At 35.2% G+C, this 21,920-nt stretch overlaps 2 long non-coding RNA genes across 3 annotated transcripts; both read right to left on the minus strand.

Moving 5' to 3' along the window:
* Positions 1 to 9,773: 9,773 nt before the first annotated feature.
* Positions 9,774 to 12,905, minus strand: LOC131011823 (uncharacterized). 2 transcript variants are annotated; one of them, XR_009097120.1, is made up of 3 exons: positions 12,607 to 12,905; positions 10,651 to 10,729; positions 9,774 to 10,054 (listed from the first exon to the last, which is right to left on the minus strand). It is a non-coding gene; the product is annotated as an uncharacterized LOC131011823 (long non-coding RNA). The 2 variants fall into 2 exon arrangements; XR_009097119.1 differs by lacking the exon at positions 12,607 to 12,905 and having other exon boundaries at positions 10,651 to 11,432.
* A 6,600-nt stretch (positions 12,906 to 19,505) lies between these two features.
* LOC131011824 (uncharacterized) lies at positions 19,506 to 21,164 on the minus strand. The gene is made up of 2 exons (XR_009097121.1): positions 20,383 to 21,164; positions 19,506 to 19,786 (listed from the first exon to the last, which is right to left on the minus strand). It is a non-coding gene; the product is annotated as an uncharacterized LOC131011824 (long non-coding RNA).
* Positions 21,165 to 21,920: the final 756 nt, after the last annotated feature.

Raw genomic sequence — 21,920 nt, forward strand, 5'->3', positions numbered from 1 at the left:
TTTGTACAAAATATTGATAATTTTAATAGATTTATGAAATTACAAAAGAACTTTTTTATTTTGTGGGAGACCTCATCGACTCTTCTTGTGTCCGCTAATGATCCCGAGCTTTGCAACTTAGTGAGCTTTTTCTATTTTTATAAGGTGATAGACAAGATTATAAATTTCAATATCACATTTTTCTTTGTAAAAAACAAAATAAAAAAAGTAATTTGAATGTGTCGAATAGTTTATATTATTTGAGAAGGGGTGAAAAAGAAAAGGGACACGTTAACTTATGTACAGTTGGGGTGATTAAATTTTGTTTAATATATACGTGACGTAGACATATATATACTTTTGAAATTGGAAAACCTTTTTTCTGGTAGCAAAACGCCGTGGCGGGCGTAGATTTTGAACATATTATATTAATTTGAGGAAAAAAAAGGTGCAGAAGGAATAAATAAGTGAAATATAAAGAAAATTAGAAGGATTTTGAAATTTAAAGGTAATTTGAAAAGTGGAATAGTGCTGCATGAAACCGGAGTGGCTAAATCTCTCAAGTTATTATATACTCCTATGGAAAGTAGCCAACAAGAATTTTTTTTAACATGTTATATAGTTTGAATTATTAATTAATACAAGTCATATATAGATTGGATGTTGTTTTACATATGTATATAATTACTAATATATCCATATATATATATATATATATATATATATATATGCATGTAGCTTTCACTAACTATCGTGAAGGGGGGAAAAAACGTAACAAGAAATAAATTAGAGATTTGAAGTGGATATTGTGAGGGATTTTGAATTAGACATATATAACAGTTAGTACTTAGTACTATACTCTAAAAAAAAGGTTTGTGAGGTTACTTATTGCTGCATAGTAAATTATACAATCAACTGTAATATTTCTCTGCAGATTGACAACTTAGTTATGACTAAAACTTGTAGAATTATTTTTTCAAATCAGAGTAGCTGTTTAAAGTCAAAGTAAGTTTTTTTTTTTTTTGAAGTCAAAGTAAGTTATTACCACAATTATTTTCAGTTTGATAACTTCGTGTGTTGATTATAGGTTTGAAAAGTTTAAACAAATGCACATTATGTCTAGTAACTCTTGTAACAAGGCTTAGGGTTGAACAAGAGACTACAAAAAAACTCAAAAATAAAGATTACATGATAGTAAACCGCGTGACAATATACGCACACAATAATTACAATAATATAAATAATACACTGTTTAAAAATCAATTTGTATTTACGATTAATACATCTAAAAAAAATTAATCAATAACTATAATATATATATAGGGTTAGGTTCAATTGAAATTTCTAAATATTAAACGTTGAACAAATCAATAATTGTGATAAACATGTTACTAATTTTGATAAAGACGAGTTCGAATTCTGGAGTGAACATATTAAATAAAATATATTGCGTTCATCAAAATTATATACATGTTCATCAAAAAAATTCAGCGAAATATATATATAAAAGATGTTTTTTATCTCTAAATTTTCTTCTTCTTATTTTTTTTTAATTGTTAACTTCAATTCATGAAAAAATATTCAATATAAATATTTACTGAAAGATTACAAAAAGATCTTTAATTCGATATAAAAATTATAAAAACTAAATTTTAAATCAATAAGTTATGATTGTTAAAAATGTCAAAATTAATTATTTTTTTTCCCGGTCATCTCTAATGTTGAACATCATACTCTTTTTCCATTTTATTTTCATTTGTTGGTGAAAAAATGAGTAGATGCTATTTTTTTCCTTTCAAAAAAATTTGCATGGTTGTTTAATTATAATTTTAAATTTAATATTTTTAAATTATAGTATTTAATGCAATTAAGGAGAAAGAAATTTGTATTAATTTCAATATGAATTTGCATATAAAAAATTAGTTACATATCTTAAAATTAGAATTTAAAATATTATATAGATTTATTTAATTATGTATATGAATTATTTATTTATATAAACATATTTGTTGTTATATTTTACTCTTTATATTATTTGTATCTTTCCAGGTTTTTTTATTAGTTTTGGGTTGTTACATATGAACTTTTAATAATAATACAGTTTGAATATTAAGAGCCCAAAATTGTTATATTAAATGATTATTAATTTTGTGATATTGATGGTTTATTGTTATTTGGTCGAAATGAGATTGACTTAAATTATTTGCTTTACAATTCTCAACAACAACAACAACAACAACAACAATAATAATAATAATAATAATAATAATATATTATTATTATTATTATTATTATTATTATTATTATTATTATTATTATTATTATTATTATTATTATTATGAAGGCGACGCCTAGAGAGAGGACAGAGAAGTAGAGGACGGGGATGTAAAGGAAGGCTGGGGAGAGGATGAAGGCGACGTCGTTGGAGATGAGAGGTTTTAGGGAGGTGGAGAGGGAGGCGACTTGGCAGAGGAAGGCGGAGTAGCCGAGTAGGTGAGATGGCGGGAGGTGGCGGCGTCGATGAGGAAGGGGGTGTCGTGGTTGGTGTGAGATGGCGTATTGGAGGATTGAGATGCGGGAGAGGGATGGTAGTGGTTTGTGGGATTTTTTTAATTTAGCCTTTGGAGTGGGGCCCACTCTAATTAAATTTAAAAAAAAACTAAAATCAAACGGCGTTAACGTCCGTTAAGTTGCGGGGGGAATTTGGTGCATTTTGCAACGTTGAGGTAGTAAATAGCTCTAACCCTGACTATAGGGTGCTGTACGCGATAGGAACGCCATCAATAGGAGGAATTTGGTACTTAACCCGTATTATTATTATTATTATTATTATTATTATTATTATTATTATTATTATTATTATTATTATTATTATACTCGTAGAATGTAATTTACTCATTAAGTTGATAATAATGTTATTATACACTAATTTAAATAAAATATTAATATTTAATTAATATTTCATCCGTCTCATTACAAATGTCCCATTATTTTTTGGCACAGAGATTAAGAAATGTGTAGAAGGTAGATTAAGTGGGTTGGTGAAAATTATTTAAATATTAGGTATAGAGAGAGAATATATTGTCAAAAAAGGAATGAGACATTTGTTATGACTTATGAGACATCTCACTATGGAAAGTGGGACATTTGTAATGGGTCGGATGGAGCATAATTTATCTGTTCTTAATTATCTAACTCATTAATAATGATATTCTAATTGTTAGGTCCGGAGGGTCTCGAATAGGTGTATGGGGGGGGGGGGAATACACCTATAAGCTATTTTTAAAATAAAACTTGAAACACAAACTGACACAATCTTTTAGAGAAAGGAGTTTAGTAAAGTTTAGGTTGATGACTAATACTGAATACTCTTCAGTAAGGAGTTATCAGTTAAGTCTGAGACTTTAACTGATACACGTAAAGCTTCAGTCAAGTTTGTTGAACAGAAAGATGTTATGAATCTTATTGACTATCCGAAGATTAATCAGTTAGACTAATAACACACGCAGCAGAAAACTTTTGTTTCGAAATAGCCTGTGAGATTAATCACGTTGTCAGAAATTAAGTTTCTCTTTGCAGTTAATCAGTTTTCAGTTGGAGAAGGTTTGAACACAAGTAAGAAGGTAAAAACTGAAAGCTGTAAATGACACAGAGATTTTTACGTGGTTCGAAAAACACTTCCTACATCCACGGTCAGTTGATCAGACTGACAACTTCACTGGGCATGTGCTTATGGGTGCATAGCAAATCTAGACAACTGGAGATCCTATCTTTAGTACCAACACACTAGGTTGGATTTCTCACTCTTAGCTTTACTGAGACAAAACTATGCCTTTCCGCAAAGACTAAGATCTCTTGGAGTCAGAACATTGGTTTGAACTCCTTACAACTCAAACTCTCAATTCAGTCGGTTGAAAAGAGGTCCGAAAACTTGCCAACTACATTACAAAGAACAGGTTCTCTGTAATCAGTTATACATAGGCTTTGGATAAATAATATTTGTCTAAGTTCTAAGAGAATGTATGTAATCAGCAGTGACTGATTTTTGGCCTTGTGATTCTCTTCTTCGATTCAAACTTTGGAATGGCTTTGAATGCCGAGTGACGAATTCGGCAGCGTTTCAGCTTATGTAGTTGAATCGGTGAAGATTGAAGTGAACCTCGAGCTCTATTTATAGGAGACGTCTTGAATAGATCCGTTGGCTGAAATGGTCTTCAAGAATTCTTCCGTTAGAGAGTAATTTGAACTTGGGCTGAGGCTTCAATTTTCGAGGTCCCTTTGTTTGGTGAGAACGGCTACTAAGGAGCAAGAGATAGGACATCTCTGAAAAGGTAATCACCAAAAAGGAAAGGCCTCTGCAGCGAAAAGAACGATCCTGAGATCTCTGCATTTAATGCGGCTGTACTTCTGGAGTGCGTGGCTTCCTTTAAGCTTTGGAGCTTCAGTCTGAGGAAGAATGTTTAACTGATACTTGACTTTAGTATCAGTTCGCTGAATCCACGTGGCTCGCATTAAGTAATCAGTCGTAACTGATTCTTGGACTGGTTAGTCAAATATCAGTATTTGACTCTGCCTTAATTCGTCAACAGTCGGCAACTTCAGTCTTCAGTCCTCCGGCTTCAGTCTTCAGTCTTCAGAACAGCAACTAAACTAGAAAAAGAACTCTAATACTTGAGTTCGAACAGTTCTAGTCTATTACAAGTGAAACTTATTGATTTTGGTATCATCAAAACTAGGATTAGGATATTTCATTAAGTTCCCAACACTAATATTCTTACATAATTTAAAATTATAAAATAATAAATATATCGTGGTCTGTGCATCATCGTCTTCTAATTTGACCACCAAATTCATCAATTTTTAATTTGTTCAGAATTTTTCCACAACGAGGGTCCCCGATGAAATTAAAGTTGATGTGTCACTTACGTGGTTAAATTGAAATTGATATGTCAAGTTTTTATACGAAACGACGTCGTTTCATCAAGAATTAAAACAAAATATATTGTAATTAAAAATAAGAACCCTAAAATTCTACTCTCATCTCTCTCATGGTGGAGGCGTGGTCGAAGGGTTTGGGTGTTTGATTTGGAGGGTTTGCCGGGGATAGACGACGGAGGAGGAGGAGGGTTTGTTGGGGGGAGGGGGTGTTTGGTTTGGAGGGTTTGCTGTGTGGAGATAACGGAGGATGAGGGTTTTCCAGGGGGAGGCGGCGGAGATTGTGGCGATGGAGGATCTGACTCTCTCATTTCTCTCTGCATCATGGGCTTACGAAAATTGGAGTTGGAGTTATTCGAAATTGAGATAGGGCTCGATCTAGGAGGGTCTGCAGGCTGGGGAGGGTTTGTTGCGGTAGGGGAAGGGTATGTCGGGGTGAGGAAGGGTGTGACGCGCGCCCGTTGGCGATTCCGACTGCCACGTTGGTATTCCAACTGCCAAATCAGATTTGATTTGGGCGAATTTGTAATTTGTGGGGCAAAGACGAATAAATTATAATTGGTATATTTTAGGGTCAAATTAAAAGGTGACGATATAAACCAAAAAATAAAAAAAATCTTGTGTATTTTACGGTTATTACCCCGAAAATTTGTGCATTTTAGCGTTATTGCTCCTTATTAAGACACGCGTTACTCTCTCTTAAGATTATTTTTACATTGTGATAATGTATAAGGATGAGACTGGTTGGGTTATATTTCTATAATCACAAATTCTCCTGTGAGATTGAGTATATGGGTGAGACTGGACAAGTCAGGGCTGGGGTGCAGATTTGGGCGCAACTGGACGGACCAGGGCCCAGGTTGGGGCGGATCTATCATAGGTTGCGGGTCAGGGTTGAATAATTCAATGTCATTATTATTGTGATGAAAAGTACTAATCGACATGAAGAAAAATAATGTTTTGAAAGATTACTTTTCTTTATATCAATAATTACTTTTTGTTATAATAATAATTATTTGACCAAAATAACTACACCGCAGTCGTGCCCGCACCCTCCGCTGCTCTGCCAGTCAGAATTGGTTAAAAAAAATGAATTATTCAAAGTAATTTTATTGTGATGAAAAGTAAAAATCGACATTAAAAAAAGGTACTATTTTTGAAACATTACTTTTCTTTTTATCAATATTTTTTTTTTATTATAACAATAATTACTCGACCAAAATAAGTACATCATTGTCGCGCCCTCCACTTCGCGCCCGCGCCCGCGCCCGTGCCCGTGCCCTCGCTGCTCTGCTAGTCCAGCGCTTGCCCCTCACCAACATCGTGCTCACGTCCGCGCTTTCAATCGGGTCAGATCAAAATTAATCTCCCATACACTCAATTTTACATAAGATCAGAAGATGAACTCTTATATAATTGATCATAATAATTAGCAATGGAAACTACATGAAAGCGAAATACAATACTAATACAAAAGGCGAACTTAATCAAGTGAAAAAAAAAATATTTAATATTAATAATTAGCAATCGAAACTACATGAAAGCGAAATAAAATACTAGTAATACAAAAGGAGAGCTTAATCGAGTGAAGAAAAAATAATACTGAATTAAAAAAAATGACTGAAAACATATGCAATTCAGCAGCTGATGCGGATGTAGAATTTAATTTTATAATAATTAATTCGAGGTCAAATATGGCTCTTCATTAATGGAGTAGTATATTATGACACGAAATCCGAGTGGCCATTTATAAGAATTTAAATCTAATGGAGAGTTACATTTTGATTAAATTTTATGTTGCTTGACCACACCCAGCATTATTCATTCTGCACCTAATTAACTTGGATTAAATCACTTAATAGTACTATCATTTATCAAATCCGTAGAAATCAGAGCCGAACACTTTGGAGCGTCTTAAATAACGTGTGGATGCGTTTATGCTGACAGAAATAATACCTTTAATTGTTTACTTTGACGATTGGTATTGATACATAAAAATATTAAAATTAATATTTTTAGGGTAAAGTACCAAATTCATCGATAAGGTAAGCATTGTTTACTACCTCAACGTGGCAAAATCGAACTAATTTCTCCTCTGTCACTTAACAGACGTTAACACCGTTAGATTAAATAATTTTTTTTATTTTTAATTAAGGTGGACCCCTATCGATAGGAGGGAATTTGGTCCTGGGTGCGGTGGCTGGCCTCAGGCGGCGCTTCCTTCTTCTTCTTCTTCTTCACCGGCGACAACGACTGTCGTCGGTCGCCGCCTCTTCTCTCTCTGACCTTCTTCGCCAGAGATAAACGTCGTCGCTTGCCCAGCTCCCCCGACGAATGGAGAGCCACTGCCGGATTTCCCTTTTCCCTCTCTGAAAACCCTAGCCCCAAACCATGACAGCTCACCCACCTCTCTCTCTCTGGCTCAGCGGCAGACACTGCTGCCCGATTTACAGACGACGACGCTGCCTCACTCCGGTGTTCGTGCCACCGTCGTCGACGCCTCAACAGTTGGACGGACTGGACGACCATCGCCAACCATTTCTTTCCCTCCGCCGGACGGACAACAAGGTCGTGCCACCGCCGGCGATGGAGGTCAAAGAGAGAAGAGGCGGTGACCGACGGCGGTCGCTGTCGCCAGTGAAGAAGAAGAATAAGAAGGAAACGCCGCCTGAGGCCAACCACAGCACCCATATTTTTATTATTATTATTATTATTATTATTATTATTATTATTATTATTATTATTATTATTATTATTATTATTATTGTTTAGGTAGATTAGAATTTTAAAATATCTCAAGTCTATGCATTATTTTATGATTTGAGCTAGTTTTGTTTTTATTTATATCAGATTGAAATAATATGATTGGAGAAATCTTGGTGTTGAAAATAAAAATATGCAATCATACATATCTTGTCTATCATACAAAGTAAATTTCGCCTGCGTGCAAGTAGTTTCAACACGTTTGTGTGGTAGTGTTCTCATCTTTATATGGGTAGTGATCTCTCGCTTGCGTGCAAGTTACTTATTTGATTATACTTCCTCCGTCTCGTAAGAAAGTATCAGATTTTTCATTTTCGGTCGTCTCATAAAAGTGCATCACTTCCATTTTGAGACATAGCCCCACATTCTCCTTTTAACCACAACCACTCATTTCTACATAATCACACAATCAATTCAACCACAACCACTCATTTTCATTCAACACATTATCTACCAACTTTTTCTTAAAACCCGAACCATTCCATATGTGATACACTCTTACGGGACGGAGGTATTATATTAGATACCTTGTAATTCTAAAAAAAATAGATATATCCAAACCTTTTCGCCGATTGAAAAAAAATGATGTAACGTAGTAATCCCTCCGTCCCAATAGTAATGTCCCACTTTCCTTAATGGGACGTCCCAATACAAATGTCTCATTCCCTTTTTAATTTTCTTAAAATGTTAATTTTGGTGGGAAATTGAGTGTTTAATAATTACTTTGTGCTTAAATTATTTTATCTTATGAAATGTGATATTTTCTCGTATTTGATGGAATTTTCAAAAATATTAAAACTGAATTAGATAAAATTATTTGAATGAAAGTTGAATTCATCTCGATATAAGTTCGTATGTGTAAACGAATTGAAAATCAGAGTTCAAACAAAAAGATATGATTAAAACAAGAAACTCGCGCATGCACAAAAACGGCGACATGTCCCAGCATGTAGCTGTTTCTGCAAAGAAAAAAATGACGAAAACAACGAGCGTCTTTTTTGAACAGAAGAAAAGTATTTGTTTTGGAAAAATTGATGAAAATGGCAACTGGAACAATGGCCGCCATTTTTTTCACTATTTTGAGGACGAAAATGGCGGTTGATGGGAATATTGGTCATCGATTATGTCCAATTTTTAGTTCAACTAGTGTTTTACCCGTGCTATGCACGGGGTTACATATATTGTTAAAATTTTATCTGTTTTATTAATTATTTAAAAGAAATATGAGTATATTTTTGTTGAAAGTTATTAAAATTAAAATAAAAGTATAAAATAATAAAAAAAATATCATAACTTATTTTAAAATACCCCATTTTTACATAAAAGATCATAGGATATCTATACTCAGACATCGAACAATATAGGCATTTTATTGTAACATTTTGAAGGACAATTTTGTATAATCTTTAATGTAAATATACTAAAATATTTTATCATACAACTGTTATACCAATTATATTACTGTTAAAATATATTTAAGACTAACATTTTAAATTACTTGAAAATAAATATGAAAATAATAATACATGAAAAGACAATTGCGAGCTTGTCATCTTATTATTATAAATTTTGAAACACTTTTTTATATACAACATTTTTCAGACTCCTTCGACTTGTAACTCTAGAAATAACTACATAAACTGACTGTGACTAAAAACATATCTCTTCAAAAACAAACTCATATGAGAGAGTGATTGACCTTGACTTTTGTTTATAGTCATTGCATAATAAACAATAATAGGAAACTGTCGCCGTTGAAACTTGAAAGTATTGGATCAACTGGTGTCAATTCAAAGGACTGAAGACTGAAGACTGAAGTTACCAACTGAAGTATCAGTTGAAGAATCAGTCCGGAACTGATTACTTAATGCGTGCCACGTGGATTCAACGGACTGATACTAAAGTCAAGTATCAGTTAAATATTCTTCCTCGGACTGAACCTCCAATGTTCAAAGGAAGCCACGTACTCCAAAAGTACAGTCGCATTAAATGCAGAGATCTCAGGATCATCCTTTGTCACAGCCCACTATCCCAATGACGGGTTAACAGGGGTTATGACTTGGGATGAACAATAAGAAATGGAAATGGACAATTACTTAACATTAAAGTATATGAAAATATCACTTATAGATAAAAAGCTAGGATCATATATGATCATTTGGATACTTATAAAACATACACATAAAAGAGAACTGATTAAGGTGGTTTACCCAATAACACGTGTAACAACTTCATAATATAGAGTTATCCTAATCAAAGTGTTTTGCAGCGGAAAACGTGTGAGATATACATATGAAGATGTATACTCAAGGTTACATTTCTTGAAATGTCAAAGGAACACCCGCTCAACATCATTCCATTCCATCAACTGCTCAACCTGCACATTTAGAAATACATGCAGGGCTGAGTATAAAAATACTCAGTGGGCATAGCCGAAAATACAACATGCATACATATATATAAATTGAACTGCCAACAGTAACACACAGGGGTTTTCTTGAAAGTCCTGCGCTTACTAAAATATTTCTTTCATTTTCATAAAGTCGATCGGCCGATCATTTTCCTTCATATGATCCATATCTGTTCCTTTCTGTCACGCGCCGGGAAGGAGGCCTCCTTACCACGGACGCCAAGACCGGTCGCAAGCGACTCGCGGTCTCCATAAGTGTACACGTTAACCCTAGCTAGCGACCTTTGTCTAGCATAGGATCCCAATTGGATTTCCTTTAAAGTTGGCGAACCAACACAGATAGGATACATATAAAAACATAAACATTTTTGGCAGTCAATCATTTCATAAACATTTCATTTCATTTCATGAACATTTCATTTTCATTTCATAAGAATCATTTATCATTTAGGCATAATAATAAACTGAAATTAACAGTTAAAATCATCTCATGCATATATTCGTATAAGAGGCCTACGGCACGCAGGGGATCTCTATATACGTATAGTAAAAGTAATGCCCACCTGGATAGGCAAAGCCTGAAGATCATAATCACATAACCTGTCTTGGGAAAGCAGTGCTAATCCCCTTGGTCCACAAAGCCTACAAGAAATTCTATTCTTAATAGGTCTCCTTGAATCTAATCTTAAGTCATGGTGTAGTGCTTAACATTCTATGATTCACTTAGCCGGGTTTTTAATGAATAAATAATTAAAAACATTTCTCTTGAGTTAAGAACACCAACAATATTCTTACTCATCTTTCTTTAATAATTGGAATTATAAATAAAACCAATTGAATCATAAATACTTTTTATTTCATGATGCAAATGAAATGTCATGTCATGCTTAGCATATGATAAGTAATTACTTAAAATATGCACTTAATAATAATTTAATATTATTATAAAAATTATCCTTTAAATAAATTAATCAAACTAATAATAGTTCAATTAATTAAAAATAAGAAAGCCTAATTTAATTAATTGAAGGCAATCCAAAGTCTTTAAAAATAATTAATCAAACTAATTAATAGTCTAATTAAATAAAATAGGGAAGCCATTTAAATAGATGAAATAGAGCTCATGCTTAAATAAATAATAGCCCATATAATTTTAAAAGATGAGGCCCAACTCAATAAAATATGAATGGCCCAGACTGAATAAAATAAATCGGGCCCAGCTAAATAAAATTAAAATCGACCCAAGTTTTTTTTTAAAAAAAAATCGCAGCCCAAATCTATTTAAAAATCGAAGCCCATCACTCATAACAATCGGCCCAAATACTCGGCCCAAATTCAAAGCCCAAAACCTCTTTAAAATCGGTCCAACTGTTTTAATTAAATAAAGGGCCCAACACCTTAATAGAATACTGCAGCCCATCTTTTAAATAAAAGAGACCCAACTGAAAAAAAATAAAGCAAGGCCCATCAGCCAATTAAATTAAAATCGGCCCACTTCCTCATCACAGCCCAATCCTCAAACCCAAAATCTTACTCAGCCCAAGTGAAATTAAAGTATAGCCCATCTGCAAAACCCAACTCCCAAGCCCAACCCTAGCCCAATATCCCCACCCCCCTTTTCTTCCCCCATCGGTCACAGACTCACACTCACACATCTCTCTTCCTCACAGCCGCTCACTCTCTCTCGCTCTCTGCCTCTCCCGCCGCCACCACCGGACGGCAGCACCGTCCCCGGAGGCCGGCGGCTCCGCCTCCTCTCTCCTTCCCTTCGACCTCAAGTCTCCCTCTCACTCTTCCCCCACCTCACAAACCAACACACGCCGCGCCATCCCCCTTCTTCCTTTTTCCCGGCGAAGAGCGCCGGCTTCCCAAGCAGCAGCAACCGCGGAGAACCCACGGCCGCCGCAGTCAGAAACAGCCACCGCCGCCTGACCTAGCTTCCCTGAAACCACCGATTCCCTCCTCCTTCCGACGACAACAGCTCGCTGCCGCCGCCAGTCTCTCTCCCTCTCGACTGCTCTCACGGCCGCTGGAGCTCGCTGGAGCAACGGCGACCACGACAGGCTCCACCTCCGCTGCTACTCCATCGTGCCCGGACCAGACCACCTCTCCCTCACTCCCGACTGATCGGCTACAACAGCGACGAGCCGCTGCTGCGCCTGAACCCTAGCTCCCTCTCTCTCACCGTGGCCGGGCGACAGCAGCGCCGCTGCCGTGCCGTGCCTCCGTCCACCTCCCGACTCAACACAACAAGTTCGAACAGAGAAAGTTAAAGCTTCAAGACTTTTTTTTTTTTTTACTCTTCTTTTCATTTTTAAAACAAATCATGCTTTCATTGATGTATATGCACAGATTATGTATACATATCTATTTTCATAGTAAAGTTCATTTTTTTGGGAGACTCAATGAATGGGTGTATGCTTGTGATTTTTGCTTGGTGAAGTTTGCACAGATAAGGCGAAATGTGTGTTTAAATCATACTGTAAAATGAAATATCAAAGTGAGTTCAAAGCTGAAACCTTGAATGAGATGGTGGTGTCTGTTTGTTTCTGGATTGTTGAAGGAGATGAGCTTGGAATATATTTTGTATAGACTTATGAATCTGAGTTTCTTTCTTGCGAAGTGATATGTGGTGAGTGATCAATTAATTTGTGCCTAATGGAAAAAGGCAGAAACTTGGTTGATGTATAGTTGTATTGCAGATGAGGAGTCTGACTGTAAAGGCATGGCTTGAATGCCTGTAAAGCAGGCATGGCTTGAATGCCTGTAAAGGAGTAGGTGTAGTGGGTGTATTGCAGTAGGGAAGTTGGTGATGTGCAGTAGAGGAGTTAGTGGTGGGAGTAGGTGTAGGAATAAAAATAAAATAAAATAAGATAAAATAAAATAAAAAGTCTTCCAGGTTGTACTATGAAAACTGTAATAATCGTTCAGGGTTCGCTAAATAAATAGCTCGTGAAAATACTTGAATGCTAAATTAAATAAATATGCAATGCATATAATTTATTTACTAAATTTACAAATGCTTTTGTAAATCATTTTTGTTGGAATTAAAATAAATTCTTTTTTTTATATCCGGCGTGAATCATCTTACTTCTAAATTTCGAAAATAAATTCTAAATTTAACTCAGGGAAACGGGGTATTACATTCCTCCCTCCTTATAAAAATTCCGTCCTCGGAATTGCATATCTGGTATTCTATCTTGTGATACTAGTCATTCGTTTCATTCATCTCTTTTGTGGCCTTTTCCATCCTGTGATGGTTCCACTACATGACGAAAACAATATTATTGCCTCGTAAAACTTGAATCTTGCGATCAAGTATCTGGACTGATTTCTCATCACAACTTAGGTCCTGACTAGGACTACTTCATCTTGCTTAATCACATGCTTTCTTAATTGCGAGGTGCTATACATATTGTATACATCCACAATGCTTGGTGGCAGAGCCAACTTATAGGCTACAAAGACCTAACTTATCTAGGATCTCAAAAGGTCCTATATAACGGGGTCGTAACTTGCCCTTCTTTCCGAAACGTATAACTCCCTTTGAGGGAGAGACTTCGAGGAAAACTCGATCCCCAACATTAAATTCTAATTCCGATCGGCGTTTATCGGCGTAAGACTTTTGTCTATCTTGAGTTTCTTTGTTTCTTTGCTTGATGTGGTCGACTTTCTCAATCATCTATTGGACCAGTTTAGGACCTAACAACATTCTTTCACCCACTTCATCTTAGTAAAGTGGTGAACTACCTTAATTGTTTCCTTCGTCCTAAGTCACCTTCTCAGATTTGACTAGGAAATTCTAACATCAAACTTTTCTCATCATCTTGGTAACTTTCACTTAAAGATTAATGGCACTCCTTCTGCCATGTAAACTCATTTTCTCATTTCCAAATGATTATTTAATGGGGTTTCTAAGTTTCCATTGTGGTGGCGTTCCAACTTTATTCTTGCTGTAGCTTCTGGCACTTTAGCCAAAGCATTCACTCTCTTACCTTGAGCCTACTAGCCTTGGGGTTGGGTTATACCTTAAGTTTAGTTCTAGTGCTTTCCTTCCATTTCCTTTTTCTTTACCTCCATCTTGAGGTGGTATACATATCTTGTTTGTGCGTGAACTTTTTCCTTCTCCAATTGTTGTAGTGACTCGGTGGTGAGAATCTCGTTCATTGCTTGTTCATTCATAATATCTCCCTAGTTTACTAGGGAAATTGAAAATCTCATGCCGCGATTCATTTACGAACTTCTTTACGCATTTCTCATTATTCATTTATAAATGACTTAAATAAGCATTTTAAACTCCATTAAAAATGAATTGATTTAAAACATTTTAATCCTTTTAAAATCCATTTTCATAAAGCCTTAACTCATGCTCTATCTCATATTCTATCTCTTTACTCATCTCTATATAAACTCTCCACTCATCTCAAATCCTTAAGTTCAAGGATAAGTTTCAAGAAAATCATGGTACTAAGTCTCGATTTATCTCTCATATAAGGCTCGTTCAATCTCGTTCAACACATAGACAACACAATTACATAAGGCATATAAGAAAACACAATCAAACATTATCAAAACATGCTCTGTTTTTACACTGACTCAACTTTCAAATCTAACCTGTTCTTACTCCGACACCTCCTGGACTCGAGACTCATACCAAAAGAAAGGTCTTCGAGTCTATTTTCATATAAAAAAAGTAGAGTCAAAAACTCCAAGTATTGTAGGAGATATGACTGTTTTACTACAGTCTACCATATTCGGCAGTTTTGAGCAATCGAAAACTTGGATTTTTGAAAAATAGTAAATGTTGTCAAACTGAGCTCAAATTTTGTGGATATCTAGCTAACACAATAAGGTTAATACCATAAAATTTTGGAAAGCTAGATCACACAGGAAGCTACTGAAATGAATGACTCTTTCCCCTGCTCTCTGAAACTCTCGGTAGTAATATGCAATTTCAGTTTTGTATTTTATAAAAATAGTAAATGAAGTCCAAATGACTTGAAATTTTACCGATGTTCTCAAGACTTATGTAGAGACTTGGTATAAAATTTTCAAAGCTTTTTGACATTGAAAAACCGTCGATCACAGTAGGTCAGTAGGCCTACGAAATTCACCAAAATCTCATCTCAAACTCTTAAAATACTCAACCCAACATTCCTTAAAGGAAACTCATCAAAGCTCATTTTAAACACATATAACACTCACAAACATTCAAGCACATTATAATGCTCATCATACTCAAATCTTGACTCTCTTCTTACATCATAACCTCAAATCTCTAGTAAAACGTTTCAATGAACGCATCATTAAAATTCTCTTCTCATTTTCATGATCAAAATTACTCAATTATTCAAACATGATCTCATTCATCATATAAATCATTATACACATATAGATTCCCTTTTATCATGTACTAAACTCTAATGAAACTTCATGTATCATCATAAAACTCTTAATAAAACATGACAAACTTTCACATAATGGTCATAAAGCAACTAGACCTCATTTCATCAATCATCGACTTCTCAAAATATGAAAACTCAAAAACTCATACAAACTAAACTAAGTCAAAAATTTTCTTAGCCAACAAAAGACTTACTCAAATATAATTATACACTAATATCATGCTCAAATACATATATCTTAAGCCAAAATCACTTTAATAACACATAGGCAAAAAGTCCTAATTTTTATTAAACTAAACTCTTTTGAAAATATCACTAATCATGTATAACCTATTGATCAAATCATAGATCTAACATCCTAGGTTACCAATTAGCACAAATCAACATCATAAAACAAGATCACATATAGATACATATGTATGTCATCTTCTTCCTCAAACTAACACTTTTCATTTTTCATTTCTCAACCTCAAGCTTCAATCTCATCCATCATTAATCATCTAGATCATCTCATAAACTCAAATCCATCATCAATACATCAATTGATTCATAGGATCTCAACATCCTAATTTTAGGTAAACTAACCTAATAGAAAAATCTATATCTCATGGCTAATCATCAAGATATTCATATATATATTAACTCAATAATCATCAATCATCATATAAATCATCGACTCACAATTTCCCAATTTTTTTTGTAAACTAAACTCAATCGACTTTCACATCTCAAAGCATATACTTTCACAACACACATCAATCATCAACAAACACCACATAGATCTCATTTTTTTCCCCCAAATCAAGGAAAGAAAAAGAAAATTTTTGAAGGGTAAAGACCCATTTTTTTTGAAAATTTTAAGAACAAGGGAGAGGTGATTTTCTTTCTTCATACAACATCATTCAAGCAAGATTTATGGAATACATGACCACTTACCCAAATTTCTCACCAAAACTCACATTTTCTCACTCTAGCTTGGAAGCCTTTCTTCAATGATTCTCTTGAATATAAGTAGCTAGGATGTGTTTATGGAAGATTTTAGAGTGGATTGAGGTGTTTTGTAAAGTTTTTTTTTTTTTTTTTTTTTTTTTTTTTGGAAGCTTCGAAGGTCTCTTCAGTGGAGGAAAATGGAGGAAAGTGAGAGAAAGAGGGAGAGAGGTGTTGGTCGAAAATGATGAGTGAGTAGTGAGAGATGATTTTGCAAGATTGTAAATGATCTTGTGATCTTTAAAGAGGATTTTGTAATCTTAAGGAAATATTGGCAATTAATGCCTTGATCTCTCTCTCTCTAATCTCTACACTCTCTCAATAATCTCTACACTTGGCAAATTGTGGTATTTAGTCACATGGTAGGGAAATTAAAGTAATAGTGTGAGAAGGGTGATCAAAAATAAATCACAAAAACTATGGAAATGTACTAATTAATAAAATACCAATACATAATTATTCATGTGACCACATAAAATAATTATAGCACTAATATTAGTGCACTCACTCAATTATAATATTCCTCTCTTAGGAAAAATAATTTTAAAACAAAATATATGCTTGGAAATATTTTCATTAACCGGCATTCTTTGATTTCTCGATAAAAATAAACTGTACTTGCTTTAGAAACTTAATTAAAATTCCAAGTGCTAATATCCTCATATAAAAATCATAATAACTTGCTCACAATGACATACGTAACAAAACTCACATAATCAATCAGTCACGTAATTTCACATAATATCACGTCAAAGCAGTCGGCAAACACAGACAAACTAGACGTCTCTCCGACCGATTTTTTTTTTTATCAATGTTTTTCACTCTTTCTTTCTCGACTCTATTTCCAACTCATTATTCCTATTTTCTTAATAGGACAGTCAATCTCTCTGACATCTCAGTATTCTCAATAGTGTTAAGACACTATCTCACAACATAGGGAAAAGTACGGGGTGTTACATGTACTTATCAAATTTAGATAAAATTCATGACTTCATGCATAATTTAAAATTCATGTGGCTCATATAAATACACTTAACTCACCAATTAAAACTTATGCACCACATTTATAAAAATTTTCCTTTAACTAAGCACATTAAAACACATATATAATGATTAAATCATATCAGATAAATCAAACCAGTTTTTATTATAAATGGATGCCGAATCCTAATTATTAATAATTAAGCCCTTAATCAGGGATTAAAAGTCGGGGTATGACATACTATCCACTTTAAAAGAAGTTTCGTCACGAAATTTGTACCACAGAAAATAATTCTGGGTACTTCTCATTCATGCTAGAATCGAGTTCCCACATCGCCTTTTCTTGATCATAGTGCTTCCAAAGAACTATTACTAAGGGTATCGACTTATTCCTTAGTACTTTAACTTTCCGATCTAGAATAGATTCGGGTCTCTCCTCATATCAATTGGATTCCTAATTCCAATTTATATACACGAGATTTACTTGAGAATAAGTTCCCTCGTCCTTTTTCGGCGGTTCATTTTGCTCCTACCTCATTCCTAGGGCTCATCTACGGAGTATCCTATTTTCCAAAGACCAAAATGGTCATCAACCCATTTCTTGTTACCTATCACATGCATAACACTTTTTTTTATGAATATATCTTAAAACTATCATAGACCAATTAACTTAAGTCCTCGTACTCGAACACTATATTACAGTCTTAGCTAGAACTCTGAATTTCTATCATAATGAGTGGTCGATATCATTTATAGGACAAAAACTAATCTCAACCAATCACAATGAGACACAATTATATGAAGTCATAGTTTGGGTAGTATACTACATCGGTAGACTAACATTTCTTGGTCTTATCAAACAAGGGGATCTATTATGACAACTCACGAGTTGCAAGGCTCAAACTCAACACAATATCAAAGCAAGGTGTTGTAGAAATTGTTCAAGAGAGTCAAAAGAATGACCAGAGGGTATGAAATGATTAACTACTAGGTCGAACAAAATGACCTCGAGTAAGAACCCATCTGGTTTTTCAACCGAAAGTTGAAACACATGGGTTTTCAACCCAAAAGACGTCTACTGAGATTTGGATCATGTGGACTGGCCAGGTCCAACATCATCACCTCCCAGTCACACGGGAAACATCGTCCCGAACTTGGAGAGCCATGAACATACTATACATAACATAGCATAAGTTCATCATGACAACTAAACTTATCTTAAGGTTCCCTATCCTATTGATCTCAAACCCCAAACCTCTCTTGAGACATATACACACAGACATACGTACACAGGCAAAATACTCTATTCATAAAATCTATCCTGTAACAAAAGTCGATTTGATATTCCGTCGTACTTGAACATTTGAACGTAGAGACTATGGTTCAACCTTTGATGCAACGTTTACCTTGAATTCGTCGCGTATCGTCATTCTGTGTTTTTCCTTTACCTCGTACATATCTTTCCATTCATCTTTGTAGTTCAAAAGAACCATCATTTTCTTAAGGGAGCTGAGACGTTCTAAGTTCTCTTTCATTCTTCTAAATCATTACCTTAAGAATCTAGATTGTAGAGATATCCTACTAATCTAGTAGTCTATGTTCTTTTGAAATTGTGATCATGCATCTTATAGCAATCTATGTTCTCTGGGAAAACATATGTCACTTTTCTATCATTCATCTGATCATAACATCATAGACTGCGAAAATATGCCATGAAAGGCAAAACATTCAACATTTCATCATAACATGCTCTTCACATAAACATATTCATGAAGCATTTTAGAACATTAACATCTTTAAAACGTTGAAACCGCAGTTACCTTCTTTCCTTGATTGAGCACGATGCAATGGAGTGTTGAGCGGTGCCATATGAACCCATGTAAGTATAAAGAATCAAACTAAACTCAACTCTTTAGAATAAGGTTTCTAGGGCCAGAGCGAACGAACCGCTCTGATACCACTCTGTCACAGCCCACTATCCCAATGACGGGTTAACAGGGGTTATGACTTGGGATGAACAATAAGAAATGGAAATGGACAATTACTTAACATTAAAGTATATGAAAATATCACTTATAGATAAAAAGCTAGGATCATATATGATCATTTGGATACTTATAAAACATACACATAAAAGAGAACTGATTAAGGTGGTTTACCCAATAACACGTGTAACAACTTCATAATATAGAGTTATCCTAATCAAAGTGTTTTGCAGCGGAAAACGTGTGAGATATACATATGAAGATGTATACTCAAGGTTACATTTCTTGAAATGTCAAAGGAACACCCGCTCAACATCATTCCATTCCATCAACTGCTCAACCTGCACATTTAGAAATACATGCAGGGCTGAGTATAAAAATACTCAGTGGGCATAGCCGAAAATACAACATGCATACATATATATAAATTGAACTGCCAACAGTAACACACAGGGGTTTTCTTGAAAGTCCTGCGCTTACTAAAATATTTCTTTCATTTTCATAAAGTCGATCGGCCGATCATTTTCCTTCATATGATCCATATCTGTTCCTTTCTGTCACGCGCCGGGAAGGAGGCCTCCTTACCACGGACGCCAAGACCGGTCGCAAGCGACTCGCGGTCTCCATAAGTGTACACGTTAACCCTAGCTAGCGACCTTTGTCTAGCATAGGATCCCAATTGGATTTCCTTTAAAGTTGGCGAACCAACACAGATAGGATACATATAAAAACATAAACATTTTTGGCAGTCAATCATTTCATAAACATTTCATTTCATTTCATGAACATTTCATTTTCATTTCATAAGAATCATTTATCATTTAGGCATAATAATAAACTGAAATTAACAGTTAAAATCATCTCATGCATATATTCGTATAAGAGGCCTACGGCACGCAGGGGATCTCTATATACGTATAGTAAAAGTAATGCCCACCTGGATAGGCAAAGCCTGAAGATCATAATCACATAACCTGTCTTGGGAAAGCAGTGCTAATCCCCTTGGTCCACAAAGCCTACAAGAAATTCTATTCTTAATAGGTCTCCTTGAATCTAATCTTAAGTCATGGTGTAGTGCTTAACATTCTATGATTCACTTAGCCGGGTTTTTAATGAATAAATAATTAAAAACATTTCTCTTGAGTTAAGAACACCAACAATATTCTTACTCATCTTTCTTTAATAATTGGAATTATAAATAAAACCAATTGAATCATAAATACTTTTTATTTCATGATGCAAATGAAATGTCATGTCATGCTTAGCATATGATAAGTAATTACTTAAAATATGCACTTAATAATAATTTAATATTATTATAAAAATTATCCTTTAAATAAATTAATCAAACTAATAATAGTTCAATTAATTAAAAATAAGAAAGCCTAATTTAATTAATTGAAGGCAATCCAAAGTCTTTAAAAATAATTAATCAAACTAATTAATAGTCTAATTAAATAAAATAGGGAAGCCATTTAAATAGATGAAATAGAGCTCATGCTTAAATAAATAATAGCCCATATAATTTTAAAAGATGAGGCCCAACTCAATAAAATATGAATGGCCCAGACTGAATAAAATAAATCGGGCCCAGCTAAATAAAATTAAAATCGACCCAAGTTTTTTTTTAAAAAAAAATCGCAGCCCAAATCTATTTAAAAATCGAAGCCCATCACTCATAACAATCGGCCCAAATACTCGGCCCAAATTCAAAGCCCAAAACCTCTTTAAAATCGGTCCAACTGTTTTAATTAAATAAAGGGCCCAACACCTTAATAGAATACTGCAGCCCATCTTTTAAATAAAAGAGACCCAACTGAAAAAAAATAAAGCAAGGCCCATCAGCCAATTAAATTAAAATCGGCCCACTTCCTCATCACAGCCCAATCCTCAAACCCAAAATCTTACTCAGCCCAAGTGAAATTAAAGTATAGCCCATCTGCAAAACCCAACTCCCAAGCCCAACCCTAGCCCAATATCCCCACCCCCCTTTTCTTCCCCCATCGGTCACAGACTCACACTCACACATCTCTCTTCCTCACAGCCGCTCACTCTCTCTCGCTCTCTGCCTCTCCCGCCGCCACCACCGGACGGCAGCACCGTCCCCGGAGGCCGGCGGCTCCGCCTCCTCTCTCCTTCCCTTCGACCTCAAGTCTCCCTCTCACTCTTCCCCCACCTCACAAACCAACACACGCCGCGCCATCCCCCTTCTTCCTTTTTCCCGGCGAAGAGCGCCGGCTTCCCAAGCAGCAGCAACCGCGGAGAACCCACGGCCGCCGCAGTCAGAAACAGCCACCGCCGCCTGACCTAGCTTCCCTGAAACCACCGATTCCCTCCTCCTTCCGACGACAACAGCTCGCTGCCGCCGCCAGTCTCTCTCCCTCTCGACTGCTCTCACGGCCGCTGGAGCTCGCTGGAGCAACGGCGACCACGACAGGCTCCACCTCCGCTGCTACTCCATCGTGCCCGGACCAG

The sequence above is a fragment of the Salvia miltiorrhiza genome, chromosome 2 (genome assembly GCF_028751815.1).
Source record: "Salvia miltiorrhiza cultivar Shanhuang (shh) chromosome 2, IMPLAD_Smil_shh, whole genome shotgun sequence".
Classification (NCBI taxonomy): Eukaryota; Viridiplantae; Streptophyta; class Magnoliopsida; order Lamiales; family Lamiaceae; genus Salvia; species Salvia miltiorrhiza.